The sequence below is a fragment of the Solanum dulcamara genome, chromosome 7 (assembly GCF_947179165.1).
Source record: "Solanum dulcamara chromosome 7, daSolDulc1.2, whole genome shotgun sequence".
NCBI classification, from domain to species: Eukaryota; Viridiplantae; Streptophyta; class Magnoliopsida; order Solanales; family Solanaceae; genus Solanum; species Solanum dulcamara.
In genome coordinates this window covers 25,447,291-25,463,556 of record NC_077243.1, presented here as the reverse complement: position 1 = coordinate 25,463,556, position 16,266 = coordinate 25,447,291, and the positions used below count along the sequence as shown (strand labels likewise).

The 16,266-nt window shown below is 34.8% G+C and overlaps 1 long non-coding RNA gene across 1 annotated transcript; it reads right to left on the bottom strand.

Annotated features, from left to right (window-relative positions):
• Positions 1-11,210: 11,210 nt before the first annotated feature.
• On the bottom strand, positions 11,211-13,024 carry LOC129894015 (uncharacterized). Its single transcript, XR_008767606.1, has 2 exons — positions 12,952-13,024; positions 11,211-11,457 (listed from the first exon to the last, which is right to left on the bottom strand). It is a non-coding gene; the product is annotated as an uncharacterized LOC129894015 (long non-coding RNA).
• Positions 13,025-16,266: the final 3,242 nt, after the last annotated feature.

The following is a 16,266-nucleotide window of genomic DNA, read 5'->3' as shown; positions in this document are numbered from 1 at the left end:
GAAGTCAAATCTAAAATTTTCTTTCCTATTATGTTCACTCATGATAAAATAAACTCACATGTCAAATTTCAGCTAAAACGGATCGTTATACGACCCCCAAATCAAGATTTTATGTGAAGAACCCTATGGTCATATTTTTTTATTTTACGTTATTTCTCCACCAATATACCCTAACAATATGTTCATAATCACATAAAAATTTAATAAAAGGATGAGAATAATTATCTTGACACTTTGGATTGAAAATCCCTATTTTTCTCTTCTCTTTTATTTTTTCCCCTTTCTTTTCTTTCTTCGTCCGTATTTTATTTTTCCAGCTTCTATGTACTAAAAGTGACAAACTGTCACGACCCAAGCCTAGGTCCTAGATGTGACATGGCGAATGAGGAACCCGAAAGTACCTCAAACAAGCCTCTTAGCATTCTTTTAGCCTTTCATAGGTAATGATGATAAATAGACAAGCGGAAATCATAATAATAAATCTTCAACTTACATATGTACAACAATACCTCTAACTATTAGATTTAATGGGGCTAAGACAAGTTCCTAGCTCACCCTCAATCATAATAGAAGAAATGCCATAATAAAATATCTTAACATATCATAAGCTAGAAAGATAAAGGAGTATTGTTCCCGAAACATGGAAACTCACAAAAAGTAGTCTTCAATGGAATATCAACTAGCCACGTGGAGGAGAACGAGGAGGAGCATCGATCCCTACATGGTGATATCATGTAGGCAAAAGAGTATGCGTTAGTACTTTGAATGTACTAAGTATGTAAGGATGCATGAACATTGAGGAAATATTATAACATTTATGTAATATGGAACATAATGTAATACATGCATAATAAATCATATGGATATCCTTTAAAACATTCATTTTGTGGGAAAATAACCATAACCGACATTTAAGACCATGCGAGCTATTACATGGAATCCAACATAAACCCCTACGTTGGTCGGGGAGACTACTTTCCAGGTAGAACTCCGTCAACTTTATTTATTTCTTTAACTTTAACTTTAAGGGCTATTTATGGATCCATTAGCCTAAGCCTACAAGGGCTCCTATGTTGGCACATAGTTAATGAGACAAGGGGTTGCTACTAGGATTCCCTTACCGAATCCCACCTCAATGCCTCATTCGGTGCTAAGTCAATCCCACGGAATAGTTTAATACTTCAAAATATTCATAGCATATAACTTGAGAATTCAAACATCATATTCGGTAGAATAGCTCATTAAAACATTTGATAATTCAAATATGCAAGAATTGTCCTTATTGCATAAAGAATTCATGATTCATATCATTTCATCATTCTTTCATTTCATAAGACTCCCTTTTTTATAATAGATATTAGTTTCATAAATATTTATTTGGAGTCAAAGCTTTCAAGTCAAACTTTATTAAAAACATAGTAAAACTAGGTGGGTTCAAATCACTTCAACTTGCAAATATATATGTAAATAAATATACATAAATACTTTGAAATCCATTTATTAAAAATCATGCTTTAAACAACCCACCATGAATTTCAATAACCTTTAAATAGATAAATAAAAGAATTACTTGTAAACCATCAATTCATACATATGAAATTATGTTGCATCAAAATAGAGAAATAATCATTAGTTTAACCATGATTCATACTATTAAGTAAAATTAAGAATTAACATAAGAAAATATTACTTGAAATCAAGATATTTAATTGAAAGAGTTTTTGGACTACATGGTGGAAGAACCCATGGATAAACACCCACATAACTTAGAGTAAAGCTTAAAGAAAATCAACATAATTTATCATATAATCAAAATAATTTAGACATGAGAGTGGAAGGAATACTCTCATTGAAACCTTACATACCTGGAAACCGAAGCTTTAGTTGGTACCGAAAGACTTAATGAACACTCTTGAGTCCTAGCTTCTCTCCTTGCCGGAACATTTTGTGTACTACCCGGAGTATATGAATCACCGGAATAATATTTCTTCACTATTAAGAACTAAAACTATATTTGAGAATGTGTAAAGAAGTGTATAGAGAGAAGATTTGCTTGAGAAAGCTTGATGAATAAAATGAGGAAATAAGGTGGGTATTTATAGGTGGGAAAGAGGGACCTAACAATAAATAAAATAATTATAAAAAAAATCTGAAAATTTAGTAGAATATATTGATGTCATGGATGATGTTAAATGGAGGACAATTTATGTCATGAGTGATGTCAAATGTATCTAGATCTTTCTATGGTAGGTGAAATGAGTTATTTTTGACAGAATACTCTTTTTAGGAGCTGCGTTTGAATAAGATAAATTCCTTATTAGAATTTGGTGTCTTCATAAGAATTATAGATATGGAAGTCTAGTTTTTTATAGTTCAAGAATCAACCAATTTGGATAAATCTACAGTGAGATATGAGTTTTCTTCTATAAACTCTCATTTCCATCACAGCATCCTACCTTACAAAAATTAATTTATTTGACCTACGTAAACTCCGAATATTAAAATATGGTCTTCATAAAAGTTGTAGGTAATGATCTGGTGGTTACTCAAAAATTTGAATCACTCAATTCGGATATTCCTATGAAAAGTTATGCCCAAAATATAGAGGCTGTATCATATTTAGGCGAAAATTGAAACATCGTATACAACGTTTTTAGGGGATGTTACACAAACCCTACTAACCTATTTTATTAAATATAAGAAAAGTGGTATAACTATTATATAAATTAACACTTTAGCCCACCAATTAAATTAATTTTCTAAAATTGTTCCTCAACTAATTAACCGAAGTTACCGAGAGGTCCAAAATTTTTAACTTAAATTTACGAAAAGGGTCTTCTATGAAAGGAGAAGGACTCGTTTTCAAAATGACCTAACGGGTCATTACATAAATATTACAGAACAAGAAACTAAAATTTTGTTTTTCATTGTCTAAACTCTAAACCATACAAAACTAAAGTATATATATTCAACAATATTATCAGTTCTGGCTAGTGTTAAATTGAATTTCTTTTGATAGTATTAGCATAGACTTAATTTTTATTTTGAACTTTATATGAGTTACTAACATCGGTGAGTTATAAAACTTATTGGACTATTTAAAATTTTAAATCAATGTCACAATTTGAAATTGGGTGTGATGGCACTTGTCCTATCCATCAGAACGAGTCAACCTAAACCCAATAATTATAAGAGATACTGCAAAAATACTACGTATATCAAATAATTAAAAGCGGAAGTCTTAGATAATCTCAAATAACCCCCAAAATCTGATTATCACGTGTACAAACCACTAATAAATATGAAATGAAAGATAATACAAGTCTCAAATGTCTTTGTGTCTCAAATAGAACCAAACATAAAGTAAAAAGGGACATGAAGATCATCAGGCGTCAAGCAACTATCTCTCTAAGTCACCTCAAAGCCTCAGAGGATAATGGATATCTCAAACTCAGTGTCCGGGCTCAGAACCTGCACAAGTGTAGAAGCAAGGAGTGAGTACCAATCAACACGGTATCCAGCAAGTCAACTAACAAAAGTAAGAAAATCTAAAGAATATAGAAACTCCTTTCCTCCCAACTGAACCTCCATAACAACTTGTACACAAAATCAGTCCAACCTAGATTTCACAATACACAGTTTAAATATATTCCACAATCACAGTTAAGTCATCACAAGCCAGAAATCACAAGTATCACATGAATCAACCATAAGAGTCAATACACCACAAATAAGTATGCAAGGGTGCTCATTCACAATCAATAATCGAATACCAATCACATTTATCAACAATGACCTCGACATCACACTCTCGCCGAAAATGACTACGGCATCACACTCTCACCGGAAATGACCTCGGCATCACATTCTCGCCAGAAAAGACTTCAGCATCACACTCTTGCCAGAAAAGACCTCGTCATCACAATCTCATTGGAAATGACCTCGGCATCACACTCTCGCCGAAAAAGACCTCGGCATCACACTCTTTTCGGCAATGACCTTGGAATCACACTCTCACCGGCAATGACCTCGGCATCACACTCTCTATCTCATCACAATATTCAAGAACAAAATGTAATTCAAAATGTTTACACAATAATGAGGAAATGACAAGTTCAGACAATTCACAATCACAATGGGACTATCAAGGCATATTATAAGATTCACATCAATGTCAATGTCAACTTTCACATTTTTCAATCACGATCATCAATAAATTATATTTTTATTAACCTCATTCATTTATTAAGATCAACTCATATGAAAACATAATCCATCACTTTATTCCCATTACTCCCCAACACATATAAGAAATGAAATTCGAGGATTCTAAAGATTTACAAAGTTTTAGAAGTTCACTTGCCTCAAATAATCAATCAATTACTCCAGGACTTGAGCCTTTCCCTTTCATTACATTTTCAAATCAACGCAATCTGATAAAATAATAATCACGATAAGATTCTGAAACTAACAACACCATATTACTATATGTCTAGCCTAGACCTAAAAACTCACACAAATCTATAATTAATTTTCCACATCTCAAACCTAGGATTAAGCCTTAATTCCTTCAAATAACATATCTTTAATGGTATTCATATAATACAATACACCTAATATTCAATTAAGTATACTAATTTATCAATTTAAATTGTGACAATTATAGAAAAAAATCTGAAACCAAAACAAAGTTATGAAAACAGTACTTAAACACGAAATTGCTCATGAAATACTTTGAGGTAGAATGCTAGTAGTGCACTTTCTTTTTCTATAATATAACATCCCCAATGATTGGATCATCATCATCAATCATTGGCCATAATTAACCATTCAACCGAACACTAACCCACCAATTTGAAAACCAATATTTCAACAATTAAAAACCTAACTCCTTACCCACCAACATGTAATAATAACTTGTGCCCATACATCCTAGAATCCCACAAAAATTGGAGTACTAAATGTATGTATATAGTACCTGATATAGTTTTCTTTTCTTGTCGAGGTGAAGTCGTTTTCTGTGAATTAGGTGTAGAGGCTGCGGTTATGTTGTACAGTGATAAAAGAATATTAAACTCCACTAACTCATTTTAATAAATAAAGTGGTATAGAGTATTAAATAAATTAACATTTTAACCCATCAATTAAATCAATTATTTAAAATCATTCATCAACTAATTAACCGTAATACCCGAATAGTCCAAATTACCCACTTTAAATTTACAACTAATTAACCGTAATATGAAGGAGAGAGGACTCATTCTCGAAATAACTTAACAGTAGGGCTGAACACGAAAAATCAAAAAACCGAACCAAACCAATAACCAAACCAAACCGGAAAAAAAAACCGACATTTATTTGGTTTGATTTGGTTTGGTTTTTAAATTTAAAAACCGACTATATTTGGTTTGGTTTTGGTTTCAAGTCTAAAAAAAACCGAAAAAACCGAACCAAACCGACTTTATATATACATATTTTAAAAATTAAATTTGTATATATATGTGTGTGTATTTTAATTTTTTTATGAAAAAATACAATTTATATTGATTTTTTATATTTTTTATCTTGGCCATTCTTTTGAATTATACTAAATAAAGTAAAAATAAATAAAATATAGACTTCATACACAGAAAAACTACTCACAATTACAAATAGTAAAACTTTAGGTGAGTCATTCTCTATTATTAAACATGTATGCGTCAATCTTGGCTAGTAGCTACTGGCTACAATGAAATTTATAATAAGAAAATACTTTTGAAATTTATTTTCTGTTTATTCAAATAGTGACTACAAGGTATTTTAAAAACCGACAAAAACCGAAAAAACCGAAAAAACCAATAAAAACCGACAAAAACCGAATAGTAAAAACCGATATCGTTTGATTTGGTTTGATTTGACAATTTGAAAAACCGACTCAATTGGTTTGGTTATTTTTTAATTAAAAACCGATCCAAACCGAACCGTGAGCACCCCTACTTAACAGGTCATTATATTATCCACCACTAAAAACTATGTTCATCCTTGAACATAAATTAAAAGAAAGTATCTGGAGCTTCGAAAAGATGAGAATATTTGGCACGCATGTCAGCCTCCGTTTTTGGTCGCTTCTCCGACTGCACGGTGTTTCCACTTTACCTTCTCTGAAGCTATCTCCTTGGTCCTAAGCTTACGAACCTGCCTATCCAAAATAGCTATAGGCTCCTCCTCAAATGTTAAATATGGACCCAACTCCACTGAATCTAGTGATAGCACATGGGACTCATCCGGGACATACTTCTAGAGCATGGAAACATGAAACACGTTATGCACAGCCGATAAGCAAAGTGGTAAGGCCAATCTATAAGTCACCTCTCCAACTCGTCCCAAAATCTCAAATGGGCTAATGAATTGAGGGCTTAGCTTGCCCTTCCTTCTGAACCGCATCACGCCCTTCATGGGCGACACTCGAAGCCAAACATGATCACCCTTCATGAACTCTAATGGTCGAACTCTCTGGTATACATAACTCTTCTACCTACTCTAGGCTGTCAAGAGTCTACCCTGAATCATACGAACCTTGTCCATAGCATCTCTAAGTAAGTCTATGTCTAAAGAATCTATCTCAGCTAAATCAAATCACCCAATAGGAGATACACTGCCTACCATACAGAGCCTCGAATGGGTCCATCTGGACACTAGAACTGTTGTTTTAGGCAAACTCCGTTGAGGAAAAGTGTTGATACCATCTAGCACCAAAATCAGTAACACAAGCTCATAGCATGTCTTCCAATACCTGAATCGTCTGTTCAGTCTGGCCATCAGTGTGTGGGTGAAAAGCTTTACTCATATTCAGTCTAGTACCCAAAGCATGTTGTAATGCCTTCCAAAAGTGCGAAGTAAATACTGAACCCCGATCTGAAATAATGGATACTAGGACACCATGAAGCCCAACGATCTGACTAATATACAACTGGGCTAGCTTATCCCTGTGTACCTCACTTTAACTCGAATGAAATGGGCAGACTTAGTCAGTTTGTTAACAACAACCCATATAGAATCATAATCATTCATGGTGGGAGGTAAATCCACAACGAAGTCTATAATGATCATTTCCGACTTGTAAGTGGGAATAAACATCCTCTGACTCATACCACCGGGCTGATGGTGCTCACACTTGACCTATTGACATGTCAAACATCTTGACACAAAATCTGATATATCTTTCTTCATACCACACCACCAATAATGCTAGCTCAGACCATGATACATCTTGGTCGGTCCCAAATGGATAGAATACATCAAACAATAAGCCTCCTCCAAAATAAATCTAGTCAAATCACCTATCTTAGGCACACAAATCCTACCGCCAATCCTCAATACACCCTCCGAATCAAGTACCGCCTCCTTAGCTTCCCCTCTCAACACTTTATCTCGAATGATACACAACTTCTCATCCTCAAACTGTCTCTTCCTAATCTGCTCAACCAAGGAAGAATATGCCTCCACAAAGGCAAGAACACTACCCAACTCTGAAATCTGTAATTGAACAAGGTTAATAGCCAGCCTCGGAACATCTCTAGCCAATGGTCGCACCTCAACTCGAATTACCACAGGACTCCCTATGCTAGAGGACTTCCTACTCAAGTCATCTACCACCACATTGGCCTTTCTTGGGTGATACAAAATAGTCATGTTGTATTCCTTCAGCAACTCAAGCCATCTACGTTGCCTCAAGTTCAGATCCATCTGACTGAATATATACTGAAGACTCTTATGATGGGTGAAGATCTCGCAATACACACCGTATAAGTAATGATGCCACAAGTTATGCACGAAGACTACGACCGCTAACTCCAAATCATGAGTAGGATAGTTTTCTCATGGTCCTTCAACTGTCTCGAAGCATAGGAAATGAATTTTCCTTTTTGCATCAACACACCACCTAAACCAACACTAAAAGCATCACAATACACAGTAAATCCTACACCCTCCTTGGATAGCGTCAAAAGAAGAGCCGAAATCAATAAAGTCTTGAATTTTTATAAGCTTGCCTCACACTCATCGGACTAATAAAAATCCATGGTCTTCTAAGTTAATCTAGGCAATGGAGCTGCAATAATGGAGAAGTCCTGCACAAACCATCTATAGTAACCTGCCAATCCCACAAAACTTCGAATCTCGATAGTGGAAGTAGGTCTCGTCCAGCCCTTAACTGCCTCAATCTTGGTCGGATCCACTCTAATACCCTCTTTGGACACCACATGCCCCAAGAATACTACTGAATTCAGCCAGAATTCGCACTTGGAGAACTTTGCATACAACTTCTCCTCTCTTAATCTCTATAACACTATCCTCAAGTGACAAACATGATCCTCTTCAGTCTTGGAATATACCAAGATATCATTAATGAATACTATCACAAAAAAATCCAAGTACGGGCGAAATACCCTGTTCATCAACTCCATAAATGTTGCAGGAGTGTTAGTCAATCCAAAGGACATCATCAAGAACTCATAATGGACATAACGAGTCCTAAAAGTTGTCTTAGGGATATCAGATGCCCTAATCTTTTACTAATGATAACCGGACCTTAAGTCTATCTTAAAAAACAATGTTGCTCCTTGAAGTTGATCAAAAAAACCATCAATGCGGGGAAGGGTATACTTGTTCTTGACAGTCACCTTATTTAATTGCCTATAATCGATACACATCCTCATAGACCCATCTTTCGTCTTGACGAATAGAACCAGTGCACCCCAAGGCCACACACTAAGGCGAATGAACCCCTTTCTTAACAAATACTATAATTTCTCTTTCAACTCCTTCAACTTTGTCGGAGCCATATGATACGGAGCAATAGAAATGGACTTAGTGCTTGGCTTCAGATCAATAGCAAAATCAATATTTCTATCTGGATGGTCTCCTGAAAGGTCAGTAGGGAATACATCTGCAAACTGCTAAACTACGGGAATAGACTCCATAGAAGACGACTCAATACTGGTGTTCCGGATGAAGGCTAAATAAGACAAAACCCTCTATCAATCAACCTCTGAGCTCTAATGAAAGAAATAACTCTACTAGGGTAAGACCTACTAGTACCCTTCCACTCAATCTTCTGGACACCAAGCATTGCTAAGGTTATAGTCTTAGCATAACAGTCAAGAATAGAATAATAAGGAGAGACTCAGTCCATACCCAATATAATATCAAAATCTACCATCTACAAAATAATCATGTCTACCCAAGTGTCGTACCCAACCAAAGAAATAAGACATGATCGATATACTCGATCCACCACTAAAGGTTCACCCACGGGTATGGAAACATACACAAGCACAGGCATACGATTACATATCAAGTCTAACCCAAAAGAAAAATAGGTAGACACATAGGAGAAGGTAGACCCCAGATCAAATAATACTGACATAGGTCGATGACAGACAGGGACGATATCTATGATGACAACATTTGAAGCCTCAAGCTCAAGTCTTCCTGGAAAAGCATAACACTGGCACCTCTACCACCTCCAGTTTGAAAAACCCCTCTACCTCCACACTGAATAATAACACTACTACCAGAAGCTACTACCACATCTACCTGTCTGGCCTCTGCCCTGACCCCTAGTAGGAGGCGTCATGTCTCTATCTAAAGCAGCTAAATAAGTACTATGGGGTCCAAAATAGGTCTGGAAAGGGAATTGATGTACCATATGGCCTGGATCCCCACACCTAAAATAAGACCTCGATGTGAAAAAGTGATGTTGTGTACCAGATGAACCACTATGGCCATCCCAGCGAGAATTGTAAGAACCACTGGACATTTGACCACTATCAACTACTGGCATGAATGCATGTACTGGCCCATGGTACTGGGAAGAACCACCGCCTCTGTACGAACCCCTGCCTCCAGATAAGGCACCAGAAAACTTACCGAAATTACGGTCCCTCTTGGGGTCCCCAAACTCCTCTCGAACCATCAATTTTTCCTCCTTAGCAGTGCTCACTATGGACTGTTAGGAGGTCCCCTCATGAGCCGATCTGAACACATAGGATCGAATAGAAAAAGTCAGCTCCTTCATAAATCTCCGGACCCTCTTCGCCTCATCTGAGATCAACGTCGTAGCATGCCTTGATAATTGACAAAATCATGCCTTATAATCAGCAACAGACATACCACCTTGAGTCAAGTTCTCAAATCTCAAACTTCTCTCCTCGCGTATGCTCTACGGGATAAAGCATTCCTCAAATGCCCTAGCAATAGCATCTCACTCCACTAGAGGTGATCCAACTGGTCTGTACCTCATGAATGTCCTCCACCACTCTTTAGCCGACCCACAGAGCTGAAGTGCAACAAATAGAATGCCTCGGGCATTAGCCATACTCACAGCCTCCAACATCTCATGACACAGTATCAAGAACTCATCAGCTTCCTCGCTCCGACCACCTTAAAAATGGGGTGGTTTCATCTTCTAAAACCTCTCATAGGACTGCTGATCTGTAATGGTCATCACTATATCTGGGGCAACCTGCACACCGACAGCTAGTGCGGGAACTAATAGTGGCTGACCCACCTGATCACAAAAAATTAGAATCTGATGCTGACCTTGGGGTTATGCCCCTACTCTCACCTGAGAACCCTGTGGCGTGTCTGTTGCACCCTAAGAAAGGTCCTTTAGTACCCCCAACACTCTCATCAAAGTATCCTGAAGTGAGGGAGTTGTATGCTTAAGAGGGACCTGGTCCTCTCTAACCTCTAACTTTGGCTTTGGAGAAGCCTCTTTGGCACGGCCTATAGCTGGTGCCGCTCCTCGGGCACCACCTCTAGCTCTAGCACTACCTCTACCCCTAGTTGGGGCCTCAACAACTCTCTCGGGAGATCTCTCCCCCATACCACCAGCAATAATAGCTCTAGTCCTTGTCATCTATCAAAAGAACATGAACCAACTCAGTACTAGAGAAGTAACCATGCACGATAAGAAAGAATGAACAAAAGAGAGTTACCTAACAGTCTTCATAGCTTCTCGAAGAAAAGTACATGCATCTTCGTACCGATCCTCAAGACTCTACTTAGATTTGGCTTATACACACGTGAGACCTATAAACCTGGGGCTCTGATACCATTTTATCGCGAACCGAAAACGGGTGTGATGTCACTTGTTCTATCCCACAAAAACAAGCTAGCCTAAGCCCAATAATTATAGGAGATACTGTAAAAATACTACATATATCAAATAATTAAAAGCAAAAGTCTTAGATAATCTCAAATAACCCCCAAAATCTGGTTGTCACGTGTACATGCCACTATAAATATGAAATAAAAGATAATACAAGTCTCAAATGTCTTTGTATCTCAAATAGAACAAAACATAAAGTAAAAAGGGACAAGGGAGATCGTCGGGCGTCAAATATCTACATCTCTAAGTCACCTCGAAGCCTCAGATGATAATGGATATCTCAAACTTAGTGTCCAGCTCAGAACCTCCTCAAGTGTAGAAGCAATGAGTGAGTACCATCCAACACAGTACCCAACAGGTCAACTAACGAAACTAAGCATATCTAAAGAATACAGAAACTCTTTTTTCTCAACCGAACCTCCATAACTACAACCTGCACAAAAAATCAGCCCAACCTAGATTTCACAATACACAATTTAAATATGTTTCACAATCACAGTTAAGTCATCACAGACAAAAATCACAAGTATCACACGAATCAACCACAAGAGTCAATACACCACAAATAAGTATGCAAGGATGCTCATTCACAATCAATAATCGAGTATCTGTCGCATTTGATGGCAATGACCTCATTATCACACTCTCACCGTAAATGACCTCAGCATCACACTCTCGCTGACAATAACCTCGACATCACATTCTCACCGGAAAAGACCTCGATATCAAACTCTCATCGAAAATGACCTTGACATCACACTCTTACCGAAAAAGACCTTGACATTACACTCTCGTCGATAATGACCTCGGCATCACACTTTTACCGGCAATGACCTCACTATCACACTCTCCACCTCATCACAGTGTTCAAGAACAAAATGTAATTCGAAATGTTCACACAATAATGAGAAAATGACAAGTTCAGGCAATTCACAATCACAATGGACTATCAAGGCATATCATAAGATTCGCATCAATGTCAATATCAAACATTTCAAACTTTAAAATCACGATCATATCAACACATTATATTTTTATTAACCCCGTTCATTTATTAAGATCAACTTATATGAAAACATAATCCATCACTTCATTCCCATTACTCCCCAATGCATACAAGAAAGGAAATTCGAGGATTCTAAAGATTTACATAGTTTTGGAAGTTCACTTGCCTCAAATAATCAAGCAATCACTCCGGGGACTTGAGCTTTTTCCTTTCATTGGATTTTCAAATTAATGTAATCTAATAAAATAATAATCACGATGAGATTCTGAAACTAACAACACTCATATTACTATATGTCTAGTCTAGACCCAAAATCTCACCCAAATCTATAATTAATTTTCCACATCTCAAACCTAGGGTTAAGCCTTAATTCCTCCAAATAATATAACTTTAATGGTATTCATATAATACAATACACTTAATATTCAATTAGGTAAACTAATTTATCAACTTAAATTGTGACAGTTAGAGAAAAAAAAAATCTGAAACCAAAACAAAGTTATGAAAACAGTACTTAAACACGAAACCAATATTTGCTCATGAAATACTTTGAGGTAGAATGCTAGTAGTGCAATTTCTTTTTCTATAATATAACATCCCCAATGATTGGATTATCATCACCAATTATTGGCCATAATTAACCATTCAACCGAACACTAACCCACCAATTTGAAAACCAATATTGCAACAATTGAAAACCTAACTCCTTACCCACCAACATGTAATAATAACTTGTGCCCATACATCCTAGAATCCCACAAAAATTGGAGCGCTAAATATATGTATATAGTACCTGATATAGTTTGCTTTTCTTGTCGAGGAGAAGTTGTTCTCCATGAATCAGGTGTGGAGGCTGCGGTTATGTTGTACAGTGATAAAAGAATATTAAACCTCACTAACTCCTAATAAATAAAGTGCTATAAAATATTAAATAAATTAACACTTTAATCCACCAATTAAATCAATTATTTAAAATTATCCATCAACTAATTAATTGTAGTACCCAAATAGTCCAAATTACCCACTTTAAATTTACAGAAGAGTCTTTTATGAAGGAGAGAAGACTCGTTCTCGAAATGACTTAACGGGTAGTCTCACAAAACATATTTTTTATACGCAGACTCCACCCCTACTTTAGAGAAAAAGTTATTTTCGATAGATAATTTATAAATTACATTATAGTAAATATTTTTGTATATGAAATAGTTTTTAAAAGTTTATACATATAGTGTAAGGTTGATTTAGTTCGATTTGCGTTTTTTAATTTAAATAACCAAATCAATTATGATTGTATTTTTTTTTTTCAATATCAAACTACTATTCAGATTTTGTTTTCTTAATTTGAATCAAATTATCGATTCAATGTGATTTGTCAGTTTTCTTTATACACCTCTAATCTTAACTATTTCTTGTTTAGACCCTTCTATAGTTGAATTACTTTGAGAGAATCGAAATTATATGTACTTGTCTTGTTATGACGGCAATGAGCCTATCAGATATTTTCATTCTTTGATATTTTTTAGTTTTTACCATTCCAATTCAAAGATTAATAAATTAGCGCATAAACTACAAAATAATATGTACTTATTAAATTTATTTTCTATTTAAGTTGATGTATGTTCATCCTTGTTATATACATGCACGCTCATACATAATAACTGGATTAGCTGAAATATAAAAAGTTCCAACTTACCTCAAAGCTAAATATTGAAGATAGCAGCTTAAATAGTTAGTTAATTCATTAATTAATTGTAACCACATGTTAGTTAGTTAACTCGAGGTGTTAGTCAGTTAGATAGTTTGTTACAATTTAGTTAGATGGTAGTCAAGTTGGTTAGATGGTAATCAGTTAGAGGCTAGTATATATAGATGTAAGCACTCATTGTACAGTGTGATTGTTCAAAATCCCAAAACTCTCTCTCTAAAATTCTTCACTAAATAATCTTGATTCTTTTCAAGATTAATTTATTCCTTCTTTTTTTTCGATCAAAAGGGTAAATTTATTCCTTACTAAACTTCAAAGTGCATGTAAGAGTAGCAAGATAGAGGCTTTTAATCATATTTAATAAAAAATCTTAATTCTTAGCATATAATATGATAACTTATGATGACCAAGCTTAAAAATAAACTTACAAATTAGTCTATGATATGTTTGTCTATGAATCTAAAATTCTTATCAGGTTAATTATACAGAATGGTGTCACAAACATTAATATAATTAATCCAAATTAATTTAATAATATGAATAGCAACACAGGTAATTAAAGCAAATATAATTGATAAAACAATAAAATAGAGAAGTTTTTTTTTTTTTTTAATTCATCAGGCCCAGATAATGGGCATCTCTGATAAAGTGATCAGGATACTGTCACACTTGTAACAACAATCTTTTTAGTAATTAAAAGTGTGTAAAAATATAAATTTGTTGGATTTTTTAAGTGGGGCCACTTAAAAGTGGGTAAGTTGCCCACTTGAGCTTCTTGTTCTTATTATGTTGCAATTCCCCTCTCTCTCTATATATATATATGCTACTCTTGGTATAAAAATGAGATATACATACGAACACAGATTCAAAAGAAAAACAAATTTTCTCTCTTTATTAATTTTTTTGTTCTTGTTTCTACTTTTGTTATTAAACTACAAATTCTCTCTCTTTATTAATCTTTCTATTCTTGTTTCTCCTTTTGTTATTAAATTAGTATTGTTTATAACACGTTATCAGCACAAAATTTTAATTTTTTTCAGATATATTAACTTTTATATCAGGTATATCTAATGAAAAATTTTAATTTTAGTTGTCTTTATTCTTTCTAAATTAATTTTTATCTCAGTTTAATCATGTCAAATTTATTAAAACTTGAATTTGTGGCACTTGACATTTCTGAAAAAAATTATTTATCATGGATCCTTGATACTGAAATTCACCTTGACGCTAAAGGTCTTGGTGATACTATTAAACAAGATAATAACGCATCAAGCCAAGATAAAGCAAAGACCGTGATTTTTCTCCGTCATCATATTCATTAAGGATGATTAAAAAGTGAATATTTAATTGTGAAAGACCCTCTTGAATTATGGACTAATTTGAAGGATCGGTATCACCACCTAAAACTTACGGTGTTACCAAAAATCCGATATGACTGGATACGCCTTCGATTTCAAGATTTTAAAACTGTGACAGAGTATAATTCTGTTATCCACAAGGTAAGTTCCATGTTAAAATTATATGGAGATTCTATCACTGATGATGACTTACTTGAGAATTGTTTTTCATTTTTCACGCTTCAAATGTGTTACTACAACAATAATATCGTGAAAAAGGATTTAAGAAGTTTTCTGAATTAATTACATGCCTACTTGTGGCTAAGCAAAATAATATTTTGCTAATGAAAAATCATGAAGTCCGTCCTACTGGATCTGCTCCATTCCTTGAAGCGAATGTTGTAGCAACGCATAATCAGTCTGAATCGAAAAAAAATAATTATCGTGACCGCGGTCGTGGCCGTGATAGAGGACGAAATAATTATCGTCATCATGATGGAAATAGACATGAGAACAATAAAGTTCCTCAAAATAATTCTTCTAGAGGTAAATTCAATATTTGTCACCGGTGTGGTATGAAGGGTCATTGGGCACGCGAATGTCGTACGCCCGATCATTTTGTGAAACTTTACCAAGACTCTCTCAAAAGAAGAGATAATAATATGGAAGCACACTTGAATTTTTGAAATGATGATGATGAAGCAACCCCCTAAAATAAACATGAAAATACTGAGGTAAATATTGCTTATAAAGATGATGATTTCGGAGATCTACCAAATATTACTCATTTGGAAGCTGAAGACTTTATGAGTATTGATTGAGGAATTGATCATCTAACTGGGGATAAATCTTATAAAATAGTTACTGTTTTCTTATTATGTTTAATATTATGATGTACTTCGTAAAAATATTTCTTAAGGCAGTGCAATTTTTTAAAGTTTTTATGTTATTTGTTTTTCACATTCTTATAATGTATCTCTTTTTATTTATAAAAAATATGGAAATTTCCCACTCATCAGTTGGATTCAAAATCAATTATGATGATATGTGTCTTCTTGATAGTGCC